Below are 17,192 nucleotides of genomic sequence, written 5' to 3'. Positions count from 1 at the left end.
ATTGCTTAGGAGAACCGCGTTCTCCGGTCGTAATCAAGAGGTGGACGCAAAATTGTTAAGGAAGAAGAGAGGCAGGACCAACGTAATCATGGCCTACCTCCTTCTCTCAATGGTGGAACCGCCGGGTATCTCATTATTGCTATCATTTACCACCAGGAAGTCTGCTCCCGTTGTTATACCTACCATACACGTTCTAAGCATATCGAGATCAAAAACATAGTAGGCACACTATCATGATTTCTCTATTGCCTACCTTAAACACAGAATATGATCGATTTCGTTCTTTTACAAATTGCAAAGATCCGTTGCTCGTCTATGATTAAAGGGATTTGCGCATTAAAAATTTTTATAATTATCTAATACCATATAAGAGATACAAGTTTTATTAAGACATAGTTTCTCGAATAATTTTCATACTAAGTGGTATTTTACGCCGTAATCTTGCGAATTTGTTATTTTTAAGATTACTTTCTATACCGTTTTATCTACATCCTATCCTCATAATTATGTTGTTTCAAAGATAGCTATTTGAATGCATAATTTAATATCTAAATATCACAAATCAACGTTGATGACGAAAGTTGCACAGTTTTCGATGTTCTATCTATTTCACTTGTACCTAATAAAAACTTTATGTTGAAGCCCAGAACAGATATATAGAAGTGGTTGTGGTGGTTAAAAAATAAAAATCTCAGTTTGAGCAAAATTCGTAAATCCACAAAACTCAGGTTTCTTTTGATTTTGACGTTGGTTCTTCGTGTTAAACAATGTAAACAATGTTATTCTAAACAAGAGAGTTACCATATTTGAAATTTTTTTGTTTTAATTGGAGTTTTTGGATCTCGTTGTTGTCAAGTCATTTAGACTTAATCAGCCGAAATCGGATTTTCTCTATTCTAAAACTAAGTGCCTTGTAGCCGAGACGTTGCAGTACGTTTTTTCCTGTTTTTGTAACCTCAGAATTCTAGGTCAGTTGTGGCCGTGGCGCTGCATCAATTGACCTTGGAGTGTTGACAATGTGTTAATTAATTTTAGGTTGGTATGAAATTTGTTCCAATCACATTTTTGACTGCTAATGGATCATCAATTGACTGATTTCTGATTTTTAGCCAACTGTCTCCAAAATGAAACACTTTTTGACATGATTTAGCCTAACAGTGTTTATTAAAGTTGGGTATGTTAGATCTTTCACAAAGCGTATCTTATTTTGTTTTTGAATCATATTGGGTATTTTGTATTACACTTTCATTTATCAATCTATTGATTATATATATATATATGTATATATACAGGGTGATTTATTAGCTCATCATCAAACTTTGACATATGATAGCTAATTTTTATATCATAATTAACTGCTACATTTTTTTAAACCACATAAATATTACAAATAGTGTTCAAAATAGTCTCCTTCTGCTAGAATACATGCTTCACAACGACGAATTAAAGAGTTCTTCAGCCGAATTAAAATGTCTGGTTGATTTATTATTTCAGTAGCAGTCATTTGTATTCTGTTTTATAATTTTTCTCGTGTGTTAATTTCCACTTGATACACAATTTGTTTTATTTGACCTCATAAGTAGAAATCCAATGCATTAAGGTCTGGAGATCTAAAAATGTTGACTTACATGTATGTTTTGTGCTATTCTTCGAGTGTTGATGGAAGGATTATCAATAACAGCATTAATTGCAGCTTCTTCGTCCTCTATATTAACTATATGCGGTCGAATCGCTTTTGCTGGAGCAGGATTACCTGTTTCTCGAAGTCTTCTGAAAGAATCGCTGAAAACTGAATGATATGACAAATGACGCTGTGGAAATCTTTTTTGATATTCTCGTACTGATTGCCGAGCATTTCCATTGTAAAAACCATACACGAAAATTATATCAGCATATTCTTCAGTGCTATAAGCGTACATTTTAATAATAATAATAATGACAACATTGTTTTTGTTGAATGTTTGATTTTACTGGCTATTAATAAATTCGCTGCAGAAAACTTTAAAGTGTTATAATTTCGTAAATAATTGAAATAGGACATATGTTCATTAACATTTTTTTTTTGGTAATTGGGTTACCTATCATATCTCAAAGTTTGATGGTGAGCTAATCACCCTGTATAATAAAATAATATAAATAAACGGCTTTACATAACCATTAACTTTAGAATCAAAACACTCTAGAAAGATTGAAGTAAATCATCCATCCATCTCTAACCTCTATAGAAGGCGTACCAACAATTCTGCACACAGTCCTCCTCCTCCTCCTCCTCCTTCTCCAAGAAGAGTCTCGATCTTCTTGCTGTGGCCGTATCCAAAGCTCACCCGATTGATTAATGAATAATTTTCGCGCCGTGTCAACGGAACGTTAGATTGCACGCGTGTGGTCGACCGACAACATAAATCCTGCAGATTCCTGCAGTATTCTTCATGGTCGGCTTTGATCTTTGCCGCGAATTGTAGGAGGGAACGTCGCCAACGCCCCTACAGGTACCTTGATGTTTATTATAAGAACTAGTTTTTTTTTCTTTGAGGTGAAATGTCTTAATCTGTTTACAGATTTGATTTCAGTTGTTTAAAATAGTTAGATATATATAGTTGGTATAATGTCTTAATACTTATATGTATATATCTAGGAATTAAATATAAGTAATTAAAAATTAATTCTTGCAACATTGAAACTACATCTCAATTCGATCTTGATATACATATTGTGATCTTAATGGTCTTTATTTCGATAACCAACTTAGTCTTTCAGATACGATTTAATCTACTCTATTAAATTTTAATCTGCTCTATCTAACTTTTACACCTATTAAGTTATACATAATATACATAGCTGAATTAAAAAGGTCATTGTTGTCTATAAAAAGTGACTTTCACTTCTAGCTGTTCATAGCAATTTCCAAAAGAATTGATTAAAAACTTTAGGATGTGCATCCATCATCAGGATACACAGATCATTTACGAGAGATTCAAATCTATTTAAGTCATTACAACGGCGTCTGTAAACTTGATTTGTGTAGTTTAATACATTATTATTAGTTATATTATATAGTAGTCTTGGAATGTATAGATATTGGACAGAAATCACTTTTATCATCCTCCTGATAAACTATCTAATAGTATGGATAGTTGCCATGGTTACAGCAGTTTTAAGCGCTTTCATTAGCTAAGAGCTGAATTTGTCCATCGGATTAATTTATCAAGAGAAGGAAAAACACATAGTCACAATAAAATAGAGAAACAAATTATCGAATCTATGGAGAAGAGATTATGTACTGGAAAAGTGATGATATCCAAAATAGGAACGAGTTGAACCGCATCAATCATGTCAAAAAGAATTTAAAAGTCATATTAGCATGGTAGTAGCAGTTATGGTAAGAAAGAGCTGCTAAAGTGAAGTGTCTCATATAACATAATTTGTATCTTAAGAGACAATTATTGAAATCATCAATAACAAAACAATAGTATTGTAGGAAAGAGTGTGTTTCTTGAATATTAGTTCCATTAGTTCTTCAAATTTGGTGAACAGTAAAATGTGTCCAAATTATACAAAAATTCTTGTTGCCGACTTTCTTCCAAATAAACAGCTACTCTGTATTCTGCTGCGATCCAACAGATGATGTAATAATGTTGCTGCCAGTTCTTTTAAGATCATAATAAGGAAACGACAGTCTGAGCAACGTGATAAAAAGACAACTTCATAAAGTGTCACATCTTTATTCAATGTCAAATGCTACCTAGAAAAGTTAGTCAACAGCGTTGGATGTTAAGTTATTACGCCAGATCTTTTCAGCTAAATATCCAGGTGTTTTTGAGTGGGTAGTACGAAACCTTCCAAAGTGCTGCTCTTCCTTACTCAAAATTGCACGACAATACCGTATGGAGTATTCAGCTGATGTATGGAGAAATAAATAATGAACGATTCAACGATAGTTGAGTTAATCAAGAAACCAAAAAGAAAATGTTCGGAAGTAGTGATTATTTATTAGGTATCTTAGTGATACCATTGATGACAACATACGTAGAGTTGAGTTTTATGTCTTTTCTTAACATTTTCATGGACTTAGCCCACAACCTCTTTATCAGGGGGACGACCAACAAATATTCCTACTCCAGTAATATACTAGATACCCCCAGAATGCAATCACGTCCATAGACGTTTCCTTTAAATAGGGAGAATTTTAACAAGAGCGAACACTGCCGGAATAGATGAACACAATACATACGATTCTATAGCATAATATCCTTCATCCACAAAGTAGAGGATTAGTTAGCTATAACCAGGTTCTATCAGAAAATGGTGTAGTCGTCACATGAAACAATTGGAACCATCGACTCTATTAAGTGTCGAGCCAGTGTTGGGTGCTCCTCTGCAAAATCTTGGCTTTAATAATACTATGTACTAATGATTTTATAATATAATACGTAAAGCAATACTTAAGGTTATGAAAAAATTCGGTTATTCCCCCCTCTTTTATGCCACCATAAGTCAACAACAAATAATTTCAAATGATTTTAAGCTATTTGCTCCCACTCATTGAGCAGTGCTTATTCAAGCAGTGTTGTGCTCGTAGTGCTGTCCAATTGTGTTTATTTGCGCTATGGAACTCACCACTATTTTATTTAATTCTCCTTTCTAACTAACACAAATGCTATATTAGATTCAGGGGGAATTAAGGTGCATATCCTAATAAAATAGAAGCCATATAAGTACGAAGGCTTTCACTGCCGGTGTTAATTAAACTAAAACTAGGACTAACACTAGCACTATCACTAGAACTAACACGACCTAGAATTCCAAACTTTCGGGTTAAGCCCGGGTGTGTCTTTTCCTTCTTCAGAAACACAGACTTCGAACTTATTTGAACATAAGAGCCCGAAAGTTTCTAGTTCTAGTGACAGTGCTCGTGTTTGTTCCAGTTTTGGTTTAAAATAAAAATAAATAATAAATGGCAAAAAAAAATATATTAAAAAAAATATCAAAAATCAAGCCTTAAAAATTGATTTCAACTCCTGAGCCGTCATTCCACTAAACATCAGCAAATCCTAGATTTGTCCGTCGATGTATGACCGATGTATCAGACTCATAAAAAAATTCTCAAGTCCAATCTCAACATCGAAGCAACGCGTCAACTTAATCTTATCCAAGAATGTTAAAATTCTATCTCACCAGCAACCGAAAAATACATGAGACACATATTTTTTCAAGATTATCAATTCGTATATGTATATAATATATTCATATATTCAACCCAAATATGACTTAATCCAATCTAATAAATAATCGAACCTCATACTTATCACATTTTTCTAAATGAAACGACAACTCAATTTGAATGTTTTCAAAAGATAAGATCCTCATTTCGAACAGAATCAATCTCACCTCGTTGTTTCGTCATCTACCATTACTACAAAATACGACCTGATGACATAATATAATTTAATCTAGGACTGAAGCAATTCAAAAGATACGAATGTTTTTTAATTCAACATTAGCCCTAATTAGCACTTGACATTATGCAAGATTCACATTTCGTGGAAAATTTGTGTCATCAATTTGGGATTTTAAAGCCGTTTGGTTGGTAATAATCATATTTACATGTAAATTACGTCCAATTTCAACCACAGTGTTTTCTTTTGACACTTTTAATATTCGAATTATAACAACAGTTTTTATCCAAAAACATCACTTATATAAGTGACTGAGATTTTATGGTTTTAAACTAGATATACGAAATATCTGGAAATATACCGTTTGTGGGTTGTTTTTCTTTTTGTTTTTGTGTTTTTATAATTTATTATATATATTATTTTTATTAATATTATTGTCATCCATAGCTTTTAGTTTTTCTGTTAACTGAAATTTTATAGTTAAATACGTCAATTTTTAAATCTTTATTATTTTAAATCAGCTAGGTTAGTGATAATGATAGATATATAGGTAATAATCACTTACGGATAAAGTTTTATGGGTTCATTACCAATAATTCTCATTTACAACATTATTTTTATCATTTTTAGATTTCCAGTTATAATAGAAATATTTATAGCTTCTAATTAAAGTTAGGCAATAGCGGGAAAGGAATCATTTATGGATTAATTTCTATGATTTATTATGAACATTTTTTATTAACATCATTCACAAATACAATTTTTAATTTTTGAGTTAAAAGACATTTTGTTTTTAATTACGTTACATTTGAAATTTAGGATTTTAAATTGTATAAGTTGGTATACTCTATTTTTTAATCCGGAGGAGTAAAACGAAAAGTCACATGTACACAGTGTAATTTTTCAAAGCTATTTTTTGGCAGGAGTTTTAAAACCAGAGAGGATTTTAAGTACACTGTAGTTACGAATTTAATTACTTATTTGTTTAAACATAATAAAAACCAGGGCATACTTTGTCTCACATAAAATGCAACATGTCAATATAATTTAACATTAAACTAAAACCTCGATATAACGGATCAATAGTCCGTAAGGCAGTGTCCGTTAAACTAGAGTTCCTTAAGACGGCTGGTAGGTGGTAGATAGCGCTAGTTAGCATAAAATATCATTATATTGCATATTTTTATTGAACTAACACTAGACCTAGAACTAGAATCTAGAGATTGAAAATGTTATATTCTCAATCACGTCTAATTCAGCCGGATCAGATAATATTGATATTAAAATGATAAAGTTTTCTTGTCCGGTTATAATTCCATATATTACTCATATCATTAACTTCTGTTTGATGAATGGTGTCTTTCCTGAGGCTTGGAAACAAGCAATTGTTATACCAATTCCCAAAAAACCTCAGCCCAAAGCTCTAAATGACTTAAGATCTATAAGTTTGTTACCAGTTGAATCTAAAATTCTGGAGAAAGTGGTAGCAAAGCAGGTCATTACATACTTGGAAATGTTAGATGTTTTGGGGGACACGCAGTCAGGATTTCGGTTGGCGCACAGCTCTGCTACTGCATTAACTCTCATAGTTGATGATGAGGCAGCAGACAATAATAAAATAAATATTTTAGTTTTGTTAGATTACAGCAAAGCTTGCGATACTGTCAACCATGATCTACTTGCATCCATTTTATATCACATTGGCTTTAATAGAAATGCTCTAATTTTTTTTTGAATCCTATCTTTTCGCTAGGCAGCAATGTGTGGGTATTGATTGTGAATTCTCGTCATATAGGAATGTTAATTTGGGAGTCCCACAGGGCTCAGTATTGGGTCCAGTATTGTTGTCTATTTATACCCACAATGTTACGCAATGTGTTGTTCATACAAACATACACAGATATGCTGACGATACCCAGTTATATCAATCCTTTACACTTCATGATGCTCTGCAAGAAACTAATAGAATTAATGACAATCTGAAGTCATTGGATAAATTGTCAAGGAATCACTCTTCAATTTTAAATCCCACCAAGTCCGTTGCTATTATTTTTGCAAGACCACATGCAACTTAAAAATGAACTTAATTTGGTTATGGGAGATAGGCCAATTGAGTTCGGTGATAATGCTCGCGATTTGGGACTTATATTAGATTCTGATTTGAGATTTGAGCAGCATGTAGGAAAATGCATTAGAATAGCTTTTGCTAATCCAAAGAAACTGTAGCAGATCAGTTCTCGATCAAGCCAACTTTCAAGCCAGCAAGTTTTGTCGCATTTTAACTATGGTAGCGTGGTCCCTTGTTTATCTGCGACTGTCGCTGTAAGGATACAAAGAGTTCAAAATGCGTGCTTTCTGTTTCTGATAAGTTTGTATAAGATGTTAAGGGGATTTTTAATTTTTAATGTTGTGTTAACAATTAGATTTTCTGATATTTTTATAATAATTTTTATTGTACAACTTGTCACACGATATTTCTACCGTAAAGTATATTGTTTTGTTTTTGTATTCATATTTTGTTGAATTCATGTTGATGATGCAAATAATTTGAAGATTTAAGATTTTGAATCTTTCGCGCCATTGTTTCAAGATGTCATTCATATAATTAAGTCAAATATTGCCAACAGATTTTTGCTTTATTTTATTTTTCCAACTTCACAATAAAAACATAACCACACTTTACCTATTTTCGCGCCTGAAATTTACACCCTGCTTGTTGCATCTAAAAGTTAATTAAGAAGTTAGTTTAATAGTTTACTGTGAATGGTCTTTCAGATTTCACTTCAATGAGATCCCGTTTATGTTTTTATTCGTTGACGTAAGTTTTTTAGTTTTTTAATTTCTCATATTTTAATAATAGACGTGAATAAACACGTGATTACCTATACTATTTAATTTAATGAATATAACTTTTTGTAATTACACAGGTCGATTTCCTGAAGATAACTATCATACAGTCGAAACCGGTAGAAATCTAAACTTTTATATAATAAATATCTTCGTTTAAGTGTAAAATTTTTTTTTTTTATTAATTATTATTATTTAGAATCATTTAGGTTTAACCGTCTTGAGAGACGTGCGGCTAAACCCGAATGTTTCTAGTTCTAGGTCTAGTGCTAGTTCTAGTTTTACACTAGCACTATCACTAGAACTAACACAAGACCTAGAACTAGAATCATTCGGGTTTAGCCGTCTTGAGAGACGTGCGGCTAAACCCGAATGTTTCTAGTTCTAGGTCTAGTTTTAATTCTAGTGATAGTGTAAAACTAGAACTAACACAAGACGTAGAACTAGAATCATTCGGGTTTAGCCGTCTTGAGAGACGTGCGGCTTAACTCAAATGTTTCTAGTTCTAGGTCTAGTGTTAGTTCTAGTTTTACACTAGCACTATCACTAGAACTAACTCAAGACCTAGAACTAGAATCATTCGAGTTTAGCCATCTTGAGAGACGTGCGGCTAAATCCGAATGTTTCTAGTTCTCGGTCTAGTGTTAGTTCTAGTAGCAGTGGTAGGTAGCGCTAGTTAGCGTAAGATATTACTATATTGTATATTTTTATTGAACTAAAACTAGAACTAACACTAGACCTAAAACTAGAAAGTTTTAGTAAAGTTTTAGTTCTATATTTTCTAGTTCTAGGTCTACTGTTACTTCTAGTTTTACACTATCACTAGAACTAACACAAGACCTAGAACTAGAATCATTCGGGTTTAGCTGTACTGAGAGTGTAATTTTTGTTTAAAACTGACCAATAGCAACCCTTCTTTTTGGCGCTTCAATTTGAAAACACTCCTCCGAATTAAAAAATAGAGTGTAATAGTCTCACTAATTTATTTAAAGATAAATATTAGTACATTATAAATAATATATTCAGTTGCGTTCTACTTGTACTATATCGTAAAATTTAAGATTATATGTTGTGTTTTATCATCATCAGCAAGCAGGTGGCCGATCAGAATTTTAAATAACGTCCCACAACGTTGTCGATTATTTTTGGTCGGCCCACTTTTCCATACTAATATTAAAACAATCAATAATAATAAGTGTTGCGAAGAAGGAAAAAGTGAACGTTTTCTGTAAATATTGTATACATCATCGACGTCATCGCGAGGATGAGAATAAAACCATTGCGCGCGTTCACCATTAGTTAACTGTCATCGCACCGACGTCTGATTTATTCAAGATACGGTCTCAATTACAGCTAAATGGTATTTTCGACGCATTATTTGCCAAACACTTGGCCGAAAATGCGGATACGCCATCAATCAATTTAATTTGATAAAAATTGTTCCTTCGGGGTATCGAAAAGAAAGAAGAAGATGGTTTTAAATTAATTAGGTTCAACGTGTTTTTCTTTTCTCTTTAAAATCTAAAATTGATACAGTCGATTTCATCTTAACTCAATTTGGACATCCCCTAAGAGATAATTTAGAACGAATAGATTTTCCGTCGCGGGTTGAATTTTCGAACGATGAATGGCGGATATGAAATTTTAAATGTCAATTTTCGATAATTTCGACCCCATAGAACGTTTTGCAAGGTGCTCAGGTATAACTCGCCCCCATTTGACTGACGGCACCCTTTGCACATGCCCTTTCAATTTACGATAATAACGATATTAATCTTGATTTCGTCGTTGGTGCTGCTGTTGGCTTTCATACGTGCGAACGTGGGCAGGGAATATCCCGGGGGGCAATTTTCGTCTTTATCGAGTTCGGTTTATCGAGTACGTTAACAAACAATTATCGAACCCTATTGTGATGTGATGTGAATAAAATAACCGGAAGTATTGTATCTATAGTAAAATCAGATAGGTTAAATTTTAATTTTTTAATCTAATAATTTTAGGAATCAATTTTATGTGTTACCGGAACAATTTTAGTTAATGGCCGGTACTTAGAGGTATAAGTGAAGCGGTTTTGACACGTAATAAATGCAAATTGATCGTCTGCTTGTGTAAAGTGATGTTACCGATTTTCTCGGAACCTTTCAATGTGAAGATCATGCAAAATCACCTTCAGATTTAACGATTCGCTTAAGTTATGGTAAAAATTGTTAAACGGGTTTTTATCGGTATTGAACCGGATACAGTGAGGCCCAAATTAAAAGTTAATTAAAAAAACCCTAATTACGACCCGGGCTGCGAACCAATTTCCTCCCCGAAAAACCTTATTTATTCTGCATTCAAAATTATAATAATCGGCTACCGATTATCTTTCCGCCAACATATCATTAAGATAACAATTTAATATAATTTGCGCGAGCAAGCACCCTGCGCAAAATATTTTTGTAGATGTCGATGGAGTCTGTTGTCGGCCTTAACGATCTCACACGATATTAACTTTTTTTGTTCCACTTACTTAACTTTTTTTTATATAACCTTTTTTAAAATTTCTCTTTTTCAATTCATATTTTCTTAACACATATCAACTATTCATTAAAATTCCATTTCAATTCATAATCAAAATTATTAAAGGCCATTTTTAGCGAGGAGGACATTTTAGGTGAAGGAACCACCGCTTTAGGGATCTAAAAGGACTTTACGAGTCCCCATAAGGGCGGGGGATGAGCGCAGTTAGCCGGAATGATGAGGATGATCGGACCGGGTAATGATGATGACTTTTATAATGACGATAATGCGGACCGGTAAAGCAGGCGCCGCTAATATCGTCGTCGTATAGTCGTCGGTCGATGGGACGTAATTATAGTGGCCCAGGTTTTGTGTCCTACAACACTCATAGGACTTCTTCCAGACTTCTTCGGTTCTCGTGTTAGATCTTTTCAGATAAGAATAATAATCTTGGCATCTCACTAAGAACATTTTTTTCAATAACCACAAAGTTTTCTTGTAATTTAGACTTTATACTTACAAATGAATGTAAGCTATTATTAATTTTAATTTAGTTATTCAATAACGTTGGCTGTTGACCACGTAGTCACACTAACACGACATATGGTTGAAATAATTCCGACCAACCAGACTGTATTCGTGTGTCTACCAACCACTTCGGGGCAATAACTGCTGACCACTGGACTGTTTCCATGTGGAGTCCCTTAATTGACCACGTTGGTTAATTGTTCACACCCGTCGAAATGTGTGCAACACGCACAAAGTCCTTTCAAACTACTTTAACTTACATCTAATTTATGATCGATTGAGTTGTTTACCAACACATGTCAGTCAAAAAGTGAACCCCAGATAACCTATTATCAGCATCATGAGCATTATAAACAATTTAAGTCCAAGATATTCTCCATCACACTTCGGCATAATAAATTTTATGACAACAGATTCGTATTAAGCACAAAATTACCAGAAGTAACACTGACGTCGATTCGTTTGATGTTAGCGGCAGCTTTTTGTGACCTCGATTTAAAATCCGCCATCTTATCGCAAGTTACCAAAGGCACAGAATAACCAGAAGTGACAGTGGCAGTATCCCGCCAAATCTGACGCCATATTATAGCGAGTTACCAAGGTATGATGCTATTAGTGGTAAAGATTTGGCGGGATACATCACTTTTGGTTATTCTGTGCCAAGGTCCGTTGAGTATTGATTATATGGAACTTATTATTTTATGGAACTAGAAACATTCGGATTTAGCCGTACATCTCTTAAGACGGCTAAACCACAATGATTCTAGTTCTACTATAGAACTAGAAACTTTCTTGTTCTAGGTCTAGTGTAAGTTCTGGTTTTATAGTAGCACTGTTACTATGTAGAACTAATACTATACTAACTAGAATCATTAGATTCTAGTTCTAGGTATAGTGTTAGTTCTATGTATGTATGTAGGAAAGCCGAGGGTATGCTTCCGCATACAGCCCCTAGGCCCCAACGGGCCCCTTGAACATCCTCCTGCACTCTCTCCGGCTACATCAACCAGCCTAAAGAATTTCCGAAGGCTAGGATACAGCTCGAGAGGTGTGTTCCTAATGCCATCTGTGGTCGGCCATTCCACTCCTCTCTCATTCTGAGGTCTTGCAGAGTGGGGCATTCGCACAAGATGTGTCGAACCGTCTCCTCGCTCTCTTCACAGAGGCGACAGAGAAGACTAACAGCAAGCTTAAGGTTATAAAGATTTTAGTTCGTAGAGCGTTTCTACCAAGCCTTACGAAAGACAAGGCTGCCTCTGCTGAGGGATAATGTAATACTTCCTTAGACAGATGGCAGCCCTTAACCCTATCCCACCAGTTCATAAACTTTTTGTGAGTAAAATCTTTAATTATCTCAATTTGAGTTGATAAGGACTGAGCGATTATCGGTTCAGGCAAACATGGCGCTCGTTTTTCAGCCCTTTTGGCAAACCTATCAGCTTGCTTGTTACCTGAACAAGTCGAGTGTCCTTTTGTCCATTGAAATATAACACAGTTATGCACTGCGGCCTTCTCCAATGTCAGATGACAACCCATAACAAGTCCTGAGGTAATTGTTATTCTACTCAGGGCTAAAATAGCTTGTCTACTGTCAGTGTAAATTGTAAAAGTCTTACCTACCAAGTTGGATCTGACAATAACATCAGCGGTAAGTCTGGATGGTGATTAACTCTGCCTGTATGACAGTGGCACTTTTACCTAGAGGTTGAGATACGTGGAGTCGGAGATCGTACGAGAAGGCTCCAGCTCCTTCCCGTCTCCTTGAACCATCAGTGTAGATTTTAAGGCTGTTTTTTACCTCTACTTCTGTGGAACTTGGTTGGATGAGATATTTCTTGGTAAAGACGTATTGTAGGGATGTGAAGTCCGTTATACATTCCAGAATTGGTGAGTAGTCCACCATTTAATTCCAGAAAATGGCATTTTTACTATATCTCTCACCCATTAGAATTCCTGCTGCTCTCAGTCGAGTCATGGTCACCAGTGCCACCTCTTGGATGAACAAAGGAAGTGGCTTTAGGTTCAACATGTTTTCCATGGCTGCAGTGGGGGTAGTCGCACCTGTAACATACAAACACGCAACTCTCTGTAATTTATTAAGTGCAGCACTGGATGTAGACTGTTAGGTTTTTGACCACCATACTACTGCAGCATATGTAAGCATAAGTTGGATTACAGCCGTGTAAATCCAGAGGGCATTTTTGGGTCACAAACCCTATGTCTTACCTATACGTACGCTTTTTTCACTCTATTATCTAGGTGAGCTCTCCATGTCATTTTATTGTCAAGTGTGATGCCCAGATATTTGACTTCTTTTGACAACACCAATGAAGTATTAGTAAGGGATGGCATTCTAGGCTTGCCAAACTTCCTCATCCGTGTGAAAAGAATCAACTCTGTCTTCTTAGGATTCACAGAGAGTCTTTGTTCGTCACACCAAGTCTCTATCAATTTGATAGGCGTCCCTGTTTATAGTAGATGCCACGCGTGGCGTCTTTTTTTACAGCAGATACTTTGATATGAATGTGTTTCTACAATAAATATTACGTAATTTTTAATAAAACACACATTTTGCTGAAGTAAAAATATTGAATATACAGGGTGAGCCAATAGTGCGGGGTAGTGGCTTTACTGTTGAAAACAAAAAAATGTTTTTATGTCACCATATATTACCATCAAAGCTGTATCGATTAAAATTATTTTCAGCTATACTAGTAGGTGTTTCACTATTCCAGGACCGTACTCAATTTAATTAATTTAAATGGAACCCTATGTATTTTTTTCGCTGATTAGCGAATTGATATCATGTTCTCAATTTTTGAAAATTTTTATCGGCATTATTATCAAATATTGAAGATTGCAATTTAGCATGTCGATAAAACTTGGGTCTTTCGAACACCACTAATACTATTGGATGTGATTCTATAGGGTGTTTACCAGAAGCGATAAATGTATGCAATGTTTGGAGAACCATAACTTTGTTATTTTTAATGGAACATCCTGTATTTTTCTAAGACTTCGGAAGGCCTTATTAATTATCTTCCATTTTTGATAAGCATATGGTATATCTAATATGTGTACTTTTTGACTTTTTGATAAACGTGATTTATTCGCAAGAAATAGGCTATGAAAAAAATTTTTGTAGCAATTCGAAATGTCAAACAATTAAGTTTTCATTTCCTAGCGTTTATACAAAATTGATTTTGATGGTAATATATGATGACTATGACATACATTTTTTTTTATTTTCAACAGTAAACCCATGCATTATCTTCCGTCCCGTACTATTGACTCACCCTGTATATTAAACAATTGTAAAAACATACAATGAAATCGATTCATTTTTGAAATTTAACAACAGTAACAAACTTCATCATATGCAATTATTAATAAACAAAGGTTATTATACCAATTCATATCCAATTTGCATTGGATGAGAGAAGTTATATTTTTCATTTTGTAACAGTTAAAGGTTATTGCGGTATTGACTAGGTAAGGAAATTATAAAATATTTGATATTTTAATTTGAATTGGATTCGTTTTCACATTCTAAACAAAATACATTAACTACAGAATGTTTTTTGCAAGTAAATGATAGACATTTTGAACACTTCATTCACGCTGTTGTACATATTTTCTCTATTACACATAAACGGCAAATTCCACGTTTCGCTGAGGGTTGTTCGTTAGTATCTTTTTCTGCTATCGATTGGGAGTAATTGCATTTTAAATTGTAATTGCATTAAATTTTCTTGTTTTCTAAATATCATAATAAATAACATGATTCGATTATTTATATATTATTCGTTAGTGTCTTACATATAATAAGATTCCAAAGAAAGTAGTCTCACCAAAGTAGTTAGTTCAATAGTAGAGAGGAAGTTGTCCCAACTTCAACTAGTCAAGTTTTCTAAACCGCGAAAATTCGACTATGTTTTGAAACGGACAGTAAAATAAATGGGGATCATTGCTTTACAATATGTTGGTGTAGTCGGTACTCGTTAGTCTGCAATTATGATTTGAAGCTATAATGTACAATACACAGTCAATATACAGCTATATCGTGTAAGTACAAACCTGCAGCTAGGATCCTCTATCTGCAGTCATAATTCGCACTATCCTGTGGGGAGATACCATTTCTAGTCTACTATTATACTGTGTAGTATGCAGTCTACCATTACTATTTCGTTTGTGATCTACAGTAGTTTATTATTGTAGTAGCAATAATAGCAACAACTACAATCATAGCATAATCTATATACAGAATTTGCAACTATAATTTGCGGATTGGGGTTATACATTGCAGTATATATTCTATAGCTATCACTTGCATTCTTCAGTCTGCAGCTATAATTTAACGTATATAGTGTGCAGTCTGCTATATTCAGTGTGCAGCTATGTTTTGTAGTATTCAGCTATCTGTACTTGCGCTTTACAGTCGGCACCTATAGTTTAATTTTTGCTGCATTGAATTATAATCTGCAATCGATATAATATAATTGGCCACTCACTATGGTTTGCATTTTACAGTGTAATACATAATTTATTGGTATGGTATTCCATCTACATCCAAAGTTTGCGCTATGTACCCTGTAGATATTTTCTGCAAATCTCACAGCATATATTGTCGTGGGGATGCTATGGTATGCAGTTTGCAGCTATTATATACAGTTTGTAATTAGCTGTATGTAACTTTGAACAGCGTCTTCAACGTACAACTATGAATATCCAATCTACAGCTACATATTTGATGAGTGTAGTAATTTTCAATAATGCACATACAGATATGACAATTCCTGTCAATAGATACCACTTCTGCACTAGTTCTTTTCTATCTTGTTCACTTACTCATAATGATAATCTGATAATGTTCCTTTCCCCAACAGAAAGGAATATTTACTATTCTGACGAACTTTATATAATTTGGACACAATCATGAGATAACAATCTAGATAGTGTTTAATGTTGCATAATGCCCTTCATAGACTAGACCTCCACATTCTTCATTCATGTTCGGGGTTTTTCTCCATTTTTTCTTCATCATCGATGAAACCTAATGATATTGCACCATTTACAATGTCAATGCATGCAAATATGAGACGGAATTGCCAGTATGTAGAACTTAGGTTGTCATCTCTACAAGAAAAACATTTTTAGGAGTCAGTTTTAGTAGAGAAAATTTTCAGCTTCAATTTGTGTGTCAAATATATTTCCTAGCTCATATAAATAACCTAGAAATGATTTTTTTAATTCATTTTTCTTTCAAACAGCACATATCATACTTGATCAAAACGGCATTCCATTTTATTGTTGTTTGCAGTTTCCTTTCACAAAATATTCAACAATATTTTTCTAAATAGCTTATATTCAATGTGTTTGCTTTCTTCTTTTATATAATATTTATATTGGTACCCACCGAAAGATGAAGCTTTCAGCTTTAGTTTGATATCATACTTATTTCCTAACTCATAAATCTTTCAAAAAACATTTATCTGGCACAAATAACGCATTCCTTTTTTATTTTTTTTTGCTTTTTCCTTTCACAAAACGTTTAATAATATTTTATACCATCTGAAAGAGGAAGGTTTTAGACTTAAACTGATGTCACAATTAATTCGTTATATTCATAAATAATTTAGATGTTTAATAAATTCTTTAATATTGTTAATAATCATCCCAGGAATCTTTAAGCTTTAAATTGAAGCAGCTTCTAACTCTTATAAATAACCTAGAAAAGATTTTTTAAATTTACCTGGCTTTCAAAAAACGTGTATCATACTCAAACAACAGTATTTTTTACCTGTTTCTTTCTAAAAAAATATATTTAATAATATTTTGTACCATCTGAAAGAGTAAGAAACAAATTTTTTGGATTCTACCTAGTGATGGATACAAATGTTGAATAATCAGATTTAATAA

The 17,192-nt window shown here is 33.7% G+C and overlaps 1 protein-coding gene across 3 annotated transcripts in view; it reads left to right on the top strand.

Annotated features, from left to right (window-relative positions):
• LOC111418356 (transcription factor Sp8) overlaps positions 1-17,192 on the top strand; it is a 179,035-nt gene that overhangs the window by 128,959 nt on the left and 32,884 nt on the right. The window lies entirely within an intron of this gene.

Source organism: Onthophagus taurus, chromosome 2, assembly GCF_036711975.1.
Source record: "Onthophagus taurus isolate NC chromosome 2, IU_Otau_3.0, whole genome shotgun sequence".
NCBI lineage: Eukaryota > Metazoa > Arthropoda > Insecta > Coleoptera > Scarabaeidae > Onthophagus > Onthophagus taurus.
This window is presented reverse-complemented; position numbering and strand designations above follow the sequence as displayed.